The sequence below is a fragment of the Procambarus clarkii genome, chromosome 86 (assembly GCF_040958095.1).
Source record: "Procambarus clarkii isolate CNS0578487 chromosome 86, FALCON_Pclarkii_2.0, whole genome shotgun sequence".
Lineage (NCBI taxonomy): Eukaryota > Metazoa > Arthropoda > Malacostraca > Decapoda > Cambaridae > Procambarus > Procambarus clarkii.
This window is the reverse complement of record NC_091235.1, coordinates 10783733-10800506: the sequence shown is the minus strand read 5'-3', so window position 1 is coordinate 10800506 and position 16774 is coordinate 10783733.

The following is a 16774-nucleotide window of genomic DNA, read 5'->3' as shown; positions in this document are numbered from 1 at the left end:
GGTTGAGCGATTGATGATTGATAAGGATTAAGCCACCCAAGAGGTAGCACGGGCATGAATAGCCCGTAAGTGGTACAATTTTTTTGTTCAGTAAATCTCTTCAGTGTTCTGAGGTCGCATTTAATCGTCAAGCTGCTATCGCGGGGGAGGATACTGCTAGACAGTATTTATGAGGGTGTCCAGCTGCTGGACACCTTTTTTGACTGGGAGAGTGGCTGTGTTGATTGGTTGAGCCTTCATCAAGAAGATATAACAGCAAAATCTACCCAATCAGGTGTGCGCCCTATTCTCAAAATCCACATTTTTCACATATTATTATCTGATTATTCGCTCGGCCTTACTTTCACAGTGCAAAAGAAAATGGGAACATTTCACCAAAACCAACTTCGTGTATCATATCTTGCCTTCCTCCTTAACCGTCTCCGTAGCAACGAAATAAAAAATGGAAAACTACCCATTTCCACCCACTTTAGGTTGATTAATGATTATTTAATGGAAAGGAACTGTGTCCCTTACAGTCCTTACATCCTCGACTCACAACGGATTCAATCCCCGGGGCAGGACGAAAGTGGTTGTACCTGTTTCCTTTTACCTGATGCTGCGGTTCACTTAAAAGTAAAGTGGATACCTGGGAGTTAGGCCTTTGTTATGCGTTGCAAGCCCAGGAAAGGTCTGTAGTTGGGCTAGGGAGGAGCTCAATAAACCTAAGTAAAAGCCTCCTGTCCTCGACAATGGGACCTGCAGTCACCTTTAACTGGAGTGATAGGAAACTATGCTTCTTGATAGGGCGCCTGACAGCTGGGTGGACAGCGCTTTCAGATTCGTAGTCCTGAGGTTCCAGGTTCGATCCCCGGTGGAGGCAGAGACAAATGGGCAAAATGTTTCTTTCACCCTGATGCCCCTGTTACCTAGCAGTAAATAGGTACCTGGGAGTTAGACAGCTGCTATGGGCTGCTTCCTGGGGGTGTGTAACAAATGGGTGCTGGATGCATGATAGACGAAATATTTATCAAATTTAACACGTTCAAAACAGACGTATGATGATATGTGGATATGCTGTTCTTTGTGTATAGTAAAATGATAACAGACTGAAAAAAAACTACTGCAGACTAGACATGACAGGGGTGATCGCATAGAAATTTTTAAAATACTAAAAACTTGGAGGATATTGATCCAGACCACTTCTTAAAGAGATCAGAAGTAACTCATACAAGGAGTAACAGCTTCAGGCTTAACAAACCAGAATTATTTTTTGTTTTCACTCTTAGGGTATTGTCTGTAAATACCCAAACGTTGCTTCAGTTGAAGATTCAGCTGGATAAAATCATGCGGACAAATGGGGGAGAGGACCTTTGACAACACACCGGCTTCCTGTCCTCGTTGAGGCCACTAGTGAGATGATGTCCCTCAGGTAAATTCAGGTATTGTAATCACGAGATGGATGGGTGATCCTCTATATATGACAGAATGAGAGCATTTGTTTGTGAATTATCACTTCGTTAATTTATAAATTGAAAGTAATTAAAATATAATCAAATAAGTGCATTTTTTATATTGTTAAGCCTCCATCTTACAGCAACAATGAATGCAGAAGGAGTCCATCTAGACGTAATGAATGTCAATATTTATGTTCTATATTAAACCACCAAATGTAGTTTACACCCCAAATAAACACCGTAATAAATTAACTTAAGCGTTTATTGGGCCTAGTGGTAACTGGGTGTTAATATTAAGGGGGAGAAGGGGAGTGTTGTGAGGGAGGCGAGGCGGGCAGTGTTGCCAGATTGGGCTACAAGTAGCGAATTGGGCTACTTTTGAGAGCCCCGCGCTCCCAAAATGTTTATTTCGCTACTTGCTACTTTTTGGGCTAATTTAAAAGCAAGATGTGCTAATTTTGGCCATTAATGTTAAGAAACTTAATGATGATTATTTATGGTCAGATGCAACACAAACAAGCACCCCGCGATAGCAGCCACAGACTGACGATTTAAATGCGAGCACAACATGCAGTATATCCTTTCACGACCAAAAATCACATTCACTCCAAAAAAAATCTTCCTCTTACGGGCTATTCATGCCCGTGCCACCTCTTGGGTGGCTTAATCTTCATCAATCAATCACAAATAAGGAGTTACAGCCCCGCTCCTGTGCCAAGTCCACTACGGGCCCACAATAGCTCGTGCTGCTTGGAACTTTTTGTTCAGTGTAGCTGAGTTTAAAACAACAACAATACAAACTAGGTTACGGGCTGTTTATGGCCGTGCCACCTCATTGGTGGCTTAATTTTCATCAATCAATCACAAATAAGGAACAACGATTTCAGGTTCAACAAGCCAGAGGACAAGACAGAAAACAGATGTTTGTTTCACCCATGTGGGGCATAACAATGCACAACTACCAAAGCATCAACATTATCTTGGAGTCAGAATCCACCAATCACTGATAGTTGTACAACAAATGGGAGATGCAGTTATAAAAGCAAACCAAATGCTAGGAATAGTCAAACGAAATTTTGACGAAGGAAAAGGTAGTTATACAACTGTATAAATCTCTGGTGTGCTTCCACTTGGATTATTATATCCACGCATTGAGACCTCATCTTCAGAAAGACATATCTGCTGTGGAGAAAGTTCAACACCGGGCGACTAAAATCTTTTCCGAACTAAGTCAACTTTCATACCAGGAACGGTTGAGGGCCAGAGATCAGACATGACAGGGCTGCTCTCAGCAAAACATTTAAATTACTGAACAGTTTGGAAGATATTGACCCCGAACACTTCTTCAAAAGGTTAGATGTAAGACGAACAAGGAGAAACGAGCTCAACAAGCCACACTGAAGGATGGAAAATATTTGTTTTCACCCATAGAATTATAACGTTGTGGAAACGCATACCCGCCGAAGTCGTAAATGCCAAAACATTGCTCGATAAAATCCCCAAAACAAATGGGAGGGGCCTTCGACAAGCCAGACAACCTTCCTGTCCTCGTCGAGACCACTAGAGAGAGATACCTGAATTTGCCTGAGGGCCACCCTCGAGTAAATTCAGGGAAACCACCTTCCCGACGAAGCCGTAAATGATAAAACATTCCTCGATAAAATCACCAGGGCAAATAGGGGACATTTGACAAGCCGCCGGCTTCCTATCCTCACTGAGAGATAGTGACCCTCTGGTAAATTCAGATAAATCTTAGCTAATTAAATAATCCTGAAAAGTTTGCTTATTGAAGGCAGGACTGTGTTAGCAGCATTATACTCTGAGCAAGCAATGCACTGTTGCCCCCCAACCCAGATGATGGGCACTGGGGCCCATGCCTGTGGACCTATACTTATAACCACGTTCTAGTTTGGGGACCCTCCCTACTTTGGTAGAGTTAGAAAGGTGTTTGTCTGGTTAAGTTAGGTATTTGTTTCCTAGGCTTGTGGGTACACAACTGCTCGGGCTCTGGTTACACAATGGTCGTTTCGGACACGAGACGATTCGGCTTGTAGCAAGTACAGGAAATATACTCACTACAGTCTCTCATTATCTTAATGGCATAACTAATTAGCACTAACTACACACGCTATAATCCTATCCCTGTGCAGGCGATGAGTCACAATAACGTGGCTGAAGTATGCTGACCAGACCACACACTAGAAGGTGAAGGGACGACGACGTTTCGATTGAGAATGGTCTAGGACGGACCGAAACGTCGTCGTCCCTTTATCTTCTAGTGTGTGGTCTGGTCAACATCCTATCCCTATTGGCAGGTAACATTCTTTCCATCCTGGTTGGAGGAGGCTGAGGTGTAGTCACCGAATATAAGTGTAGCGAGTAAACATTATACTCGCTCCAGTCTCTCATTATCTTAATGGCATAACTAATTAGCACTAATTACAGAAGCTATAATCCTTTCCCCAATTACAGGTAATACTTTTTTCATCCTGTTAGAGGGAACTGAGGTGTAGTCACCAAATATAAGCAAGCGATATGAGAAGAGCGACCACCATTTGGTCATCATTTGGTCCGGGAGACATCTCCCGTCACGCAGGGTGCAGTCGCACCTCCACAGATCTCCAGTATCATCTATTGATACTGGTGACGGCTCAAAAGGGCCACCACTTACGAGCTACTCATGCCCATGCCATCTTTTGGGTGGCTTCATGTTCATCTTAACACATTCACGGGGGAGACATCTCCCGTCACGCAGGGTGCAGTCGCGCCTCCACAGATCTCCAGTATCAGCTTTTGATACTGGTAATGGCTCAAAAGGGCCACCACTTACGGGCTATTCATGCCCGTGCCACCTCTTGGGTGGCTTAATCTTCATCAATCAATCGAAGAGCGACCACGGGAGACATCTCCCGTCACGCAGGGTGCAGTCGCCCCTCCACAGATCAGCTCTTGATACTGGTAATGGCTCAAAAGAGCCACCACTTACGGGCTATTCATGCCCGTGTCACCTTTTGGGTGGCTTAATCTTCATCAATCAATCGAAGAGCGACGTCAGGTCATCATTAGGTCCACTATGGGCTCACCATAGCCCGTGCTACTTGCCCCGCTCCTGTGCCAGGTAAGTTACGGGCTCACCATAGCCCGTGCTACTTGGAACTTGTTACGAGTAGCTGAATCTATAACAACAACAGAAGAGGTCGAACAGTACAATTTCCACAGTGAGTCAGATAACTCCAGTACAGACACTTTGGATTTACCTCACCTCTTCAACCTCAAGAATGTAGCACTCGGCGTGTAGAGTTCTAATTGACCCCAAGACGCTACAAGCTTCGACACAGAGCAGACAGCAGACTACGACCGCATCAAGCTACAATGCTCTCGTTCCCCCATGAGTTCAGAGTTAGTATAGTTCATTTATTATGCACCCCATACCCATCTTGTGGGCGGTTGTGGAAAGGGTTACAGAGGCACATAATGGGCTCAGGGACTGAATCCCACAATTCATTTAGCTAAGCAAGTTTACAATCTTGATGAGCTAGTTACAAAATTCAATATAAGTCGTCACATCAACAATGGGTTCGAGATCGACCACAAGTACAGTTTCTAAATTAAGCAACTGACATATGTGGAGAGCTAGTGTCACAATTGATATGTTTGTCCTGCACACCGCCCCCATCCAGTGGGCAGCGGTGGATAGGTTACAATCACTTAGTTGCTACCTACAGTTAGCAAACTGGAATATTTGGCTACAATTTCTGGTAGCAGATCATTTTGAATGAAATATTGACACATCACTGGAACATTTGTTATAGCATTGCCTCTGAATTCACGTATCTTTTCGTACTCCATCACATAGTGACGGAGGGTGTGCGAATAATTTTCTTGACACAGTTTACATTTGGTCAGATCTACATCGGCAGATAATGAGAATTCCCAGAGATACTTGTAACCGAGTCTAAGCCGAGCAGTAGTAATATCTAGAAGTCTGCTGATTTTATTGGATGAACCATAGATGTGTGGCTCCTCTTGCATGATAGTATGATGATAGATGGAATTACTGCTGTCGATTTCACTTTGCTTCAGATCTACAAGATCTTGTTGAAGTTCTCGGTGTACTGCTGCTCTCAGATTGTTCATTGACAATCCAAGGTTACACTCAACGGCTCCTTTAAAGGCAGATTCTTTGGCTAACTTATCAGCTCTATCATGCATTCGGAGGCCAACATGAGATGGAGACCACATGAAATGGACTCTGTTACCATCCTTAATAATTTTGTTGTATTTGTGTCTAGCTTCGGACACGAGCATGTTACAGTTATGTCTTAAAGAGATGAGAGCAATTAAAGATGATAAGGAGTCACTTACAATTAATGTATAAAGTTTGGAGACTTGTACACATTTCAGTGCAAGGATCAAGGCAAATAGTTCGGTCTGAAGGGTATAGGCCCAGTTGTTTATACGGACTCGCCACTCAAAATTCAAGCCATCGCCCATTGTCAGGACAACTGCACTTCCAGCTGCACCCGTGGAGCGGTGTAGGGAACCATCAGTGTATATGATTTGAGAGAGAGAATGTTCTGTGGACAGAGCATCAATATGGCTTAAGGCGTTGAGCTTTGCCTCAAGACGAAGCTTGGGCTGATCTCTAATTTGCTTCTTTGGTGGAAAGGGAGGGATTAAAATTGGAAAAGGTGTAACCTCCCACGGTGCAGGAAAGTGCCGTTGTTGTTTCTCTTGGTACAAATTGTGAACCTGATACATTCTGAGATGAGTTCCAGTTTTAGTTATCCATTTGGAACAATGCTGATCTTCAATAAAGAAATTCTGGAGGGCTTCTGTGCAAGGGTTAAGATGAGTTAGCCTAAGCATTTTTATACCAATTTGACAGTTAATTTCAGTAACACGATCAACAACGCTCGGAATATTAAGTTCCTTTCTCATATTAAGTATCTTTGTGGTACGAGGGCACCCAAGGATTATTCTCAAGGCTTCGTTCTGCAATTTTTCAAGCCCTCTAAGCTTTCTTTCAGGCATCAAAACAAGCAGAGGTGCAGCATAATCCACTAAAGATCTGATGTATGCAAGGTACATCATTTTGACAATTCTGACAATGGCACCATAGCCTGAGTGATAACCTTCAACAGCCTTGAGAGCTCGAAGCCTCTCTTTATACTGACTCCCAAATCTGAATACAACAGGACCGTACAGTGGCACCTCAAGGCCAAGGTATTTGAATCTGTTTACATAGTCAAGCTGGGAGACATCAGACAGTTGCATCTTGCGAACAGCTCCTCCCTGCCTGGGTGGGCGCCGATTTAGTATCTGTTTTCTCTCCTGAGATAACTAAACCTAGGTCCTGACATGAGTTCAGACTATCACGATTCCCCAATCGAGCCGCCACGTTCTCCCACATAGAGCTCCGCGACTCCGGCCACACTCAGCTCTCTGCTCTGCTCCAAGCTCCGTCTCAACGTCTACGACACTGCTGTATCCAAGACTACTAAATAAATATGAAAACCCACTAAACACTGTGTATCTAATCTACTCAATAACGTTACATAATCGTACGTTACAGGCTAAACTCATTTTGTTTTAAAACCAGATGTATTGTTATGCTAGGCTGTATTAGGTTACGTTATTAAGGTTAGGCTGCATTGGGCTCTGTTGGATTAAATTGGTTTAATTTGGGTTACGTTAGGTTGGGTTGAGCTAGGTTAGTCAGGTTTCAAAATTCCAAATTCCACTACGCCACGAAGCAGTCTCTGTGGCGTAGTGGTAAAGCACGCGCCCGGCTCTTCGCCAGCGCTGTGACCTGCTGGCCGGGAAGGAATGACCGGGCGACAATCCTTAACTGTTTACCCAGCAGAGAATAGGTTGTTAAACGATTTGGCGGCTCGTATTCCGGGGAAAAAAATAGAATTAAGGACTTGCTAGAAACGTTATGCATGCTAGTGGCTTTACAAGAATTTAAGAACTCTTTTTATATATAAATAAAAAAAAAATATAAAAAATCCGCTGACGAATCTTCTTGTGTGCGAAAGAAATTGAAATTGTGTGCGATGAGACTTGTATCTGGCATAATTAAAATATTAACCTAAATAATTCGTTTGTTAGACAATATATGATATTCATATCTATAAATTACTTTAGAAAGGCCTATAATGCATATAAATATTAATTTAATTTGCACACTCCTGGCACGATACGTTAGGAATTTCAATATGGCGTTCAAATAATTTTAGGCAGAGGGTCTCTGGGTCGGTTGGACGCTTACGGGTCATCGACGCTGACCCCGCCAGTCGTCAGGTAGCAGCGGCGGCGTGAGTATGTCGCTCCCATGTAGGTAAGGCTGATAATTATTTTTTGCTATCTGAGCAGTTGGGAGGTAGCAGGAATATATAGTCTACCTCCGCCTACAATGCTTAATGCATTATACATTTATTCGCTATTATAACATCGAGTTTTTGTAATGTCTCCGAGGATCATTGTTTCCGTATTTTTTGTTTCATCGGGGTTCTGTAGTATTCAAATGTTTGTATTCCACTAATGCTAAATAGTCTGTCCTCTTTCGGATATTGTGGAAGATTTTGTTGATCATGATTTGCTAACATTATATGGGTAGGATATTATGTAGAATACATTTCCCCATAGTGTTAAACCACCCCGTCCTCAGGCTAGGTTCGTTAACGCGGCGGTCGACCCTCCACCTCCCAAGACGCATTTATTATCGACTTCCACGTACTGTGTATTAAAAATAGTTTTTATCGCGTATAAATTAATTTTATATTCTATGTTTAATTAGGCGTATAGTAGGTTCGGTATTTAGGTTCTGTTGGCAATTATTTGCACTTGAAGTATGTTGAGGGTGAAGCATTTACAGTTGCCTGTCCTCAGGCCAGGCTCGCCTACGCCGCCGCCCAACCCGTGTTCGTCAATTTTATCGCAGTGCGAATTCAGAATTATTCTCGCGTATAAGGTAATATTATTTCATCAAGTTAATAGTTTAAAAACTAAGTTTAGTAACAAGCGACAGTCCTCTGTACAAATAGATGAACAACTTCGCAACGGGAAGGAGTGGGGACACCCCTCCAGGAACTGAATTTACCTGAGGGCCACTAACACTAGTGGCCTCGATGAGGACAGTAATCCGGCGGCTTGTCAAAGGTCCCCCCATTTGTCCTGATGATCTTTTCCAGCTGTATTTTAAAACTCAGAAGAGTTTCGGCGATTACGGCTTCGGCGGGTAGGCGGTTCCACGGATTTACAACGCTATAGATAAAAAGGCATTTGCTGTTTCTTATCCAACATTCTGGCTTGTTGAGTTTGAACCCGTTGCTCCTTGTTCGTGTAACATCTGACCTTTTGAAGACATTGTCCTGATCGACATTCTCCAAATTGTTTAGTATTTTAAAGGTTTCTGTGAAGTCCGCCCTGTCATGCCTGGTTTGTGATGTTGTTAGCCCTGTGGTCCTCAACTGTTCCTGATACGAGAGATAACTAAGCTCTGGTATGATTTTTGTCATAAGACATAGCTCCATAGCTCTGGTAAGACATGGCTCCAGAGCAGCTATGTCTTTCTGAAGATGGTCTCCATGCCTGGATGCAATAATTCATGTGGGGGCGCACCAGAAACCTATACAATTGAAGGTCTACTTTCTTTTACTTGAAGGTAAAGGTACGCGTGACTATTCCCAGGGTTTGGTTTGCTTTTTTACTGCCGGCCGCTTCCACTTGTTGTACAACTATCAGTGATTGATGGATTCTGACTCCAAGATAATGTTGATGATTTGGTAGTTGTGTATTATGCCTCACGTGATGGATTCTGACTCCAAAGACCTTTTCTTTATCTACCTGTTGAAAGGTAGTGCTGTCAGTTTGGTAGTTGTGACGTGGATTGTTGTGCCCCACATGCAAGGTCTTGCATTTATCGACATTAAAAAGTCATCTAACCATTTGTGGAGTTCATGTAGATCTCTTTGTAAGGTTTCAATATGGCTTTCATTTCCCACTTTACCATAGATCTTAGTATCATCTGGAAATTTGATTTGGTTTATAATATTCTCATCTATGTCATTGATTGGCCCCAAAACGGACCCCTGTGGCACCCCACTTAGCAAATTGGTGGGGGGGGGGGGTGAGATATTTGCTTGCTAGGCTTGCAATTACACAACTGGTCGGGCTCCGGTTACACAAATGGTCGGGGTCCAGTTACACAACTGGTTGGGTTCTTGTTACACAACTGGTTGGGCTCTTGTTACACAACTGGTTGGACTCTTGTTACACAACTGGTTGGGCTCTTGTTACACAACTGGTTGGGCTCTTGTTACACAACTGGTTGGGCTCTTGTTACACAAATGGTCGGGGTCCAGTTACACAACTAATGGGGTTCCAGTTACACAACTGGTGGGCTCCGGTCACATAACTGTTCGGGCTCCGGGGGTGTCACTTGGCCTTCGGGTTGTGCATGGTCGGGCTTCGGTTCGTGCATAGTTGTGCTTCACATGTTGTTTGTACGGTTCGTTCATGCTAGGCTTGCGGTTACACAACTGGTCGGGGTCTGGTTACACAACTGGTCGGGCTTCGGTTACACAACTGGTCGGGCTCCGGTTACATAACTGGTCGGGCTCCGGTTACATAACTGGTCGGGCTCCGGTTACGTAACTGGTCGGGCTCCGGGGGTGTCACTTGGGCTTCGGGTTGTGCATGATCGGGCTTCGGTTTGTTCATGGTTGTGCATCAGAGGTTTTGTTCAGTTCATTCATGCTAGGCTTGTAGTTACAAAACTGGTTGGGGTCAAAATACAAAACTGGTCGGGGTACAATTACACAATTGGTCGAGATCCGGTTACACAACTGGTTGGGATCCGGTTACACAACTGGTCGGGATCCAGTTACTCATCTGGTCGGGGTCCAGTTACACAACTGGTCGGGGTCCAGTTACACAACTGGTCGGGGTCCGGTTACACAACTAGTCGGGATCCAGTTACACAACTGGTCGGGGGTCCAGTTACACAACTGGTCGGGGTCCAGTTACACAGCTGGTCGGGGTCCAGTTACACAGCTGGTCGGGGTCCAGTTACACAACTGGTCGGGGTCCAGTTACACAGCTGGTCGGGGTCCAGTTACACAGCTGGTCGGGGTCCAGTTACACAGCTGGTCGGGGTCCAGTTACACAGCTGGTCGGGGGTCCAGTTACACAGCTGGTCGGGATCCGGTTACACAGCTGGTCGTGGTCCAGTTACACAACTGGTCGGGGGTCCAGTTACACAGCTGGTCGGGCTCTGGTTACACAACTGGTCGGGCTCTGGTTACACAACTGATCGGGCTCTGGTTACACAACTGGTCGGGCTCTGGTTACACAACTGGTCGGGCTCTGGTTACACAACTGGTCGGGCTCTGGTTACACAACTGTTCGGGCTCCGGTCACATAACTGTTCGGGCTATGGGGGTGTCACTTGGGCTTCGGGTTGTGCAAAGTCGGGTTTCGGTTCGTGCATGGTTGTGCTTCACATGTTGTTTGTACGGTTCGTCCATGCTAGGCTTGCAGTTACACAACTGGTCGGGGTCCGGTTACACAACTGGTGAGGCTTCGGTTACACAACTGGTCGGGCTCCGGTTAAATAACTGGTCGGGCTCCGGTTACATAACTGGTCGGGCTCCGGTCACATAACTGTTCGGGCTATGGGGGTGTCACTTGGGCTTCGGGTTGTGCAAAGTCGGGTTTCGGTTCGTGCATGGTTGTGCTTCACATGTTGTTTGTACGGTTCGTCCATGCTAGGCTTGCAGTTACAAAACTGGTCGGGGTCCATTAACACAATTGGTCGGGGTCCATTTACACAATTGGTCGGGGTCCAGTTAGACAACTGGTCGGGGTCCAGTTAGACAACTGGTCGAGGTCCAGTTAGACAACTGGTCGAGGTCCAGTTAGACAACTGGTCGAGGTCCAGTTAGACAACTGGTCGGGGTCCAGTTACACAACTGGTCGGGGGTCCAGTTACACAACTGGTCGGGGGTCCAGTTACACAACTGGTCGGGGGTCCAGTTACACAACTGGTCGAGGGTCTAGTTACACAACTGGTCGGGGGTCCAGTTACACAAATGGTCGGGGTCCAGTTACACAACTGGTTGGGTTCTTGTTACACAACTGGTTGGGCTCTTGTTACACAACTGGTTGGACTCTTGTCACACAACTGGTTGGGCTCTTGTTACACAACTGGTTGGACTCTTGTTACACAACTGGTTGGGCTCTTGTTACACAACTGGTTGGGCTCTTGTTACACAACTGGTTGGGCTCTTGTTACACAACTGGTCAGGGTCCAGTTACACAACTGGTCAGGGTCCAGTTACACAACTGGTCGGGCTCCGGTCACATAACTGTTCGGTCTATGGGGGTGTCACTTAGCCTTCGGGTTGTGCATGGTCGGGCTTCGGTTCGTGCATGGTTGTGCTTCACATGTTGTTTGTACGGTTCGTTCATGCTAGGCTTGCGGTTACACAACTGGTCGGGGTCTGGTTACACAACTGGTCGGGATCCGGTTACACAACTGGTCGGGATCCAGTTACTCATCTGGTCGGGGTCCAGTTACACAACTGGTCGGGGTCCAGTTACACAACTGGTCGGGGTCCAGTTACACAACTGGTCGGGGTCCAGTTACACAGCTGGTCGGGGTCCAGTTACACAGCTGGTCGGGGTCCAGTTACACAGCTGGTCGGGGTCCAGTTACACAACTGGTCGGGGTCCAGTTACACAGCTGGTCGGGGTCCAGTTACACAGCTGGTCGGAGGTCCAGTTACACAGCTGGTCGGGATCCGGTTACACAACTGGTCGGGATCCGGTTACACAACTGGTCGGGCTCTGGTTACACAACTGGTCGGGCTCTGGTTACACAACTGGTCGGGCTCTGGTTACACAACTGGTCGGGCTCTGGTTACACAACTGGTCGGGCTCTGGTTACACAACTGATCGGGCTCTGGTTACACAACTGGTCGGGCATCTGGTTACACAACTGGTCGGGCATCTGGTTACACAACTGGTCGGGCATCTGGTTACACAACTGGTCGGGCATCTGGTTACACAACTGGTCGGGGTCTGGTTACACAACTGGTCGGGCTCTGGTTACACAACTGGTCGGGCTCTGGTTACACAACTGGTCGGGCTCTAGTTACACAACTGGTCGGGCTCCGGTGACATAACTGTTCGGGCTATGGGGTGTCACTTGGGCTTCGGGTTGTGCAAAGTCGGGTTTCGGTTCGTGCATGGTTGTGCTTCACATGTTGATTGTACAATTCGTTCATGCTAGGCTTGTGGTTACACAACTGGTCGGGGTCTGGTTACACAACTGGTCGGGGTCTGGTTACACAACTGGTCGGGCTTCGGTTACACAACTGGTCGGGCTCCGGTTACATAACTGGTCGGGCTCCGGTTACACAACTGGTCGGTGTCCGGTTACGTAACTGGTCGGGCTCCGGGGGTGTCACTTGGGCTTCGGGTTGTGCATGATCGGGCTTCGGTTTGTTCATGGTTGTGCATCAGAGGTTTTGTTCAGTTCATTCATGCTAGGCTTGTAGTTACAAAACTGGTTGGGGTCAAAATACAAAACTGGTCGGAGTACATTTACACAATTGGTCGAGATCCGGTTACACAACTGGTCGAGATCCGGTTACACAACTGGTCGGGATCCAGTTACTCATCTGGTCAGGGTCCGGTTACACAACTGGTCGGGGTCCGGTTACACAACTGGTCGGGATCCGGTTACACAACTGGTCGGGGTCCAGTTACACAACTGGTCGGGGTCCAGTTACACAACTGGTCGGGGTCCAGTTACACAACTGGTCGGGGTCCAGTTACACAACTGGTCGGGGTCCAGTTACACAACTGGTCGGGGTCCAGTTACACAGCTGGTCGGGGTCCAGTTACACAGCTGGTCGGGGTCCAGTTACACAGCTGGTCGGGGTCCAGTTACACAGCTGGTCGGGGTCCAGTTACACAGCTGGTCGGGGTCCAGTTACACAGCTGGTCGGGGTCCAGTTACACAGCTGGTCGGGGTCCAGTTACACAGCTAGTCGGGGTCCAGTTACACAGCTGGTCGGGGTCCAGTTACACAGCTGGTCGGGGTCCAGTTACACAGCTGGTCGGGGTTCAGTTACACAGCTGGTCGGGGTCCAGTTACACAGCTGGTCGGGGGTCCAGTTACACAGCTGGTCGGGGGTCCAGTTACACAGCTGGTCGGGATCCAGTTACACAGCTGGTCGGGATCCAGTTACACAGCTGGTCGGGCTTTGGTTACACAGCTGGTCGGGCTCTGGTTACACAGCTGGTCGGGCTCTGGTTACACAGCTGGTCGGGCTCTGGTTACACAGCTGGTCGGGCTCTGGTTACACAGCTGGTCGGGCTCTGGTTACACAACTGGTCGGGCTCTGGTTACACAACTGGTCGGGCTCTGGTTACACAACTGGTCGGGCTCTGGTTACACAACTGGTCGGGCTACACTGTAAAGTCGGGTTTCGGTTCGTGCGTGGTTGTGCTTCACATGTTGATTGTACAATTCGTTCATGCTGGGCTTGCAGTTACACAACTGGTCGGGGTCCGGTTACACAACTGGTGAGGCTTCGGTTACACAACTGGTCGGGCTCCGGTTAAATAACTGGTCGGGCTCCGGTTACATAACTGGTCGGGCTCCGGGGGTGTCACTTGGGCTATGGGTTGTGCATGGTCGGGCTTCGGTTCGTGCATGGTTGTGCTTCACATGTTGTTTGTTCGGTTCGTTCATGCTAGGCTTGCGGTTACACAACTGGTCGGGCTCCGGTTACGTAACTGGTCGGGCTCCGGGGGTGTCATTTGAGCTTCAGGTTGTGCATGGTCGGGCTTCGGTTCGTGCATGGTTGTGCATCAGAGGTTTTGTTCAGTTCATTCATGCTAGGCTTGCAGTTACAAAACTGGTCGGGGTCCATTTACACAATTGGTCGGGGTCCAGTTAGACAACTGGTCGGGGTCCAGTTAGACAACTGGTCGGGGTCCAGTTAGACGACTGGTCGGGGTAGAGTTAGACGACTGGTCGGGGTCCAGTTAGACAACTGGTCGGGGTACAGTTACACAACTGGTCGGGGGTCCAGTTACACAACTGGTCGGGGGTCCAGTTACACAACTGGTCGGGGGTCCAGTTACACAACTGGTCGGGGGTCCAGTTACACAGCTGGTCGGGGGTCCAGTTACACAGCTGGTCGGGCTCTGGTTACACAACTGGTCGGGCTATGGGGGCGTCACTTGGGCTTCGGGTTGTGCATGGTCGGGCTTCGGTTCGTGCATGGTTGTGCTTCAGATGTTGTTTGTTCGGTTCGTTCATGCTGGGCTTGCAGTTACACAACTAGTCGGGGTCTGGTTACACAACTGGTCGGGCTTGGGTTACACAACTGGTCGGGCTCCGGTTAAATAACTGGTCGGGCTCCGGTTACATAACTGGTCGGGCTCCGGGGGTGTTACTTGGGTTTCGGGTTGTGCATGGTCGGGCTTCGGTTCGTGCATGGTTGTGCTTCACATGTTGATTGTTCGGTTCGTTCATGCTAGGTTTGCGGTTACACAACTGGTCGGGGTCTGGTTACACAACTGGTCGGGGTCTGTTTACACAATTGGTCGGGCTCCGGTTACACAACTGGTCGGGCTCCAGTTACACAACTGGTCGGGCTCCAGTTACACAACTGGTCGGGCTCCGGTTACACAACTGGTCGGGCTCCGGTTACGTAACTGGTCGGGCTCCGGGGGTGTCATTTGAGCTTCTGGTTGTGCATGGTCGGGCTTCGGTTCGTGCATAGTTGGGCATCAGAGGTTTTGTTCAGTTCATTCATGCTAGGCTTGCAGTTACAAAACTGGTTGGGGTCCGCTTACACAACTGGTCGGGCTTCGGGGTGCACAATAAGCTACCACTCGCTGATTGAATAGGGGATGCTTAATGAACCCTCTACCTATCAACATTGGTGTTCCACTGGGCAGCATACTTGGCCCTCTCCTCTTTCTCATCTACATTAATGACCTTCCAAAGGCCTCTCAACACCTCAAACCAGTCTTATTTGCTGATGACACAACTTTCATTTTCTCCAGTCCTGACCCTCTTGCCCTAAATGTCATTGTGAATACTGAACTAAATAAAGTCCATCTTTGGCTAACTGCTAACAAACTCACCCTTAACATTGACAAAACTTTCTATATTTTGTTTGGTAATAAATCCTCAAATGAAATTAATCTAAGAATAAACAATGTACAAATCAGTAGTAAAGTTGATGGTAAATTCCTTTGTGTCCTCATCGATAACAAGCTGAATTTCCAGGGACACATTCTAAATATAGCAAAAAAAGTTTCTAAAACTGTTGGCATTCTTTCTAAGATCAGATATTATGTTCCTCGCTCTGCCCTGGTGACGCTCTATTACTCTCTCATCTATCCTTATCTCAACTATGGTATTTGTGCTTGGGGTTCTACTACCCAAATTCATTTACGTCCTCTAATTACCCAACACAAAGCTGCTATTAGAACAATATCTAACTCTGGCCCCAGACAGCACTCGGTACCCCTACTCAAATCTCTGAATATGTTAGATATTAAGTCACTGCACATCCTCTCTTGTGTACTCTATATATTTAAAACTCTGAATTGTAATGTCAATCCTGACCTTCAACGCTTCCTAGAAGGTTGTAACAGAACCCATGAGCACCACACCAGAAACAAATACCTTTTTGATATTCCAAGAGTACGACTTAATCAAACTAGAAATGCTCTACAAATCAAGGGACCCAGAATGTGGAATGACCTTCCCAACCATGTTAAAGACTGTACCTCTCTCAACCAGTTTTAAGATAAAAACTAAGCACTACCTAATTAGCTCCCTGTAACCTACCTTACCCCTATAATGTCAATTTCCCATGTCTGCTTTTTTAAACAATGCTGTTTGTCGACCAAATTGTATTTTTGTTTTTTTTCTGCCATGTTCCCCCTTTTTTTTATTTTTATATTTTCTGAACACATTTTATACTTTAATCTCAATTAGTATTAAGTTTTACTCTTCGGCGTTTTCCTGCCCGAAACGCTTTGCGTAATAGTGGCTTTAGGCATTGTATGTACTAGCTCTATCTATAAATTCATCAATATTTGTATCACACCTTGTATGTATGTACTTTACCTGAATAAACATTTGAATTTTGAATTGAAATTGAAATAAGTTTATTGAGGTAAAATACTCACAAAGGGATGAGGTAGCTCAAGCTATTCTCACCCCGTTCAGTACATCGTGTTAATACATACATATAAACACATCACAAACAATAAACATATTACCAAACATTCTGAGA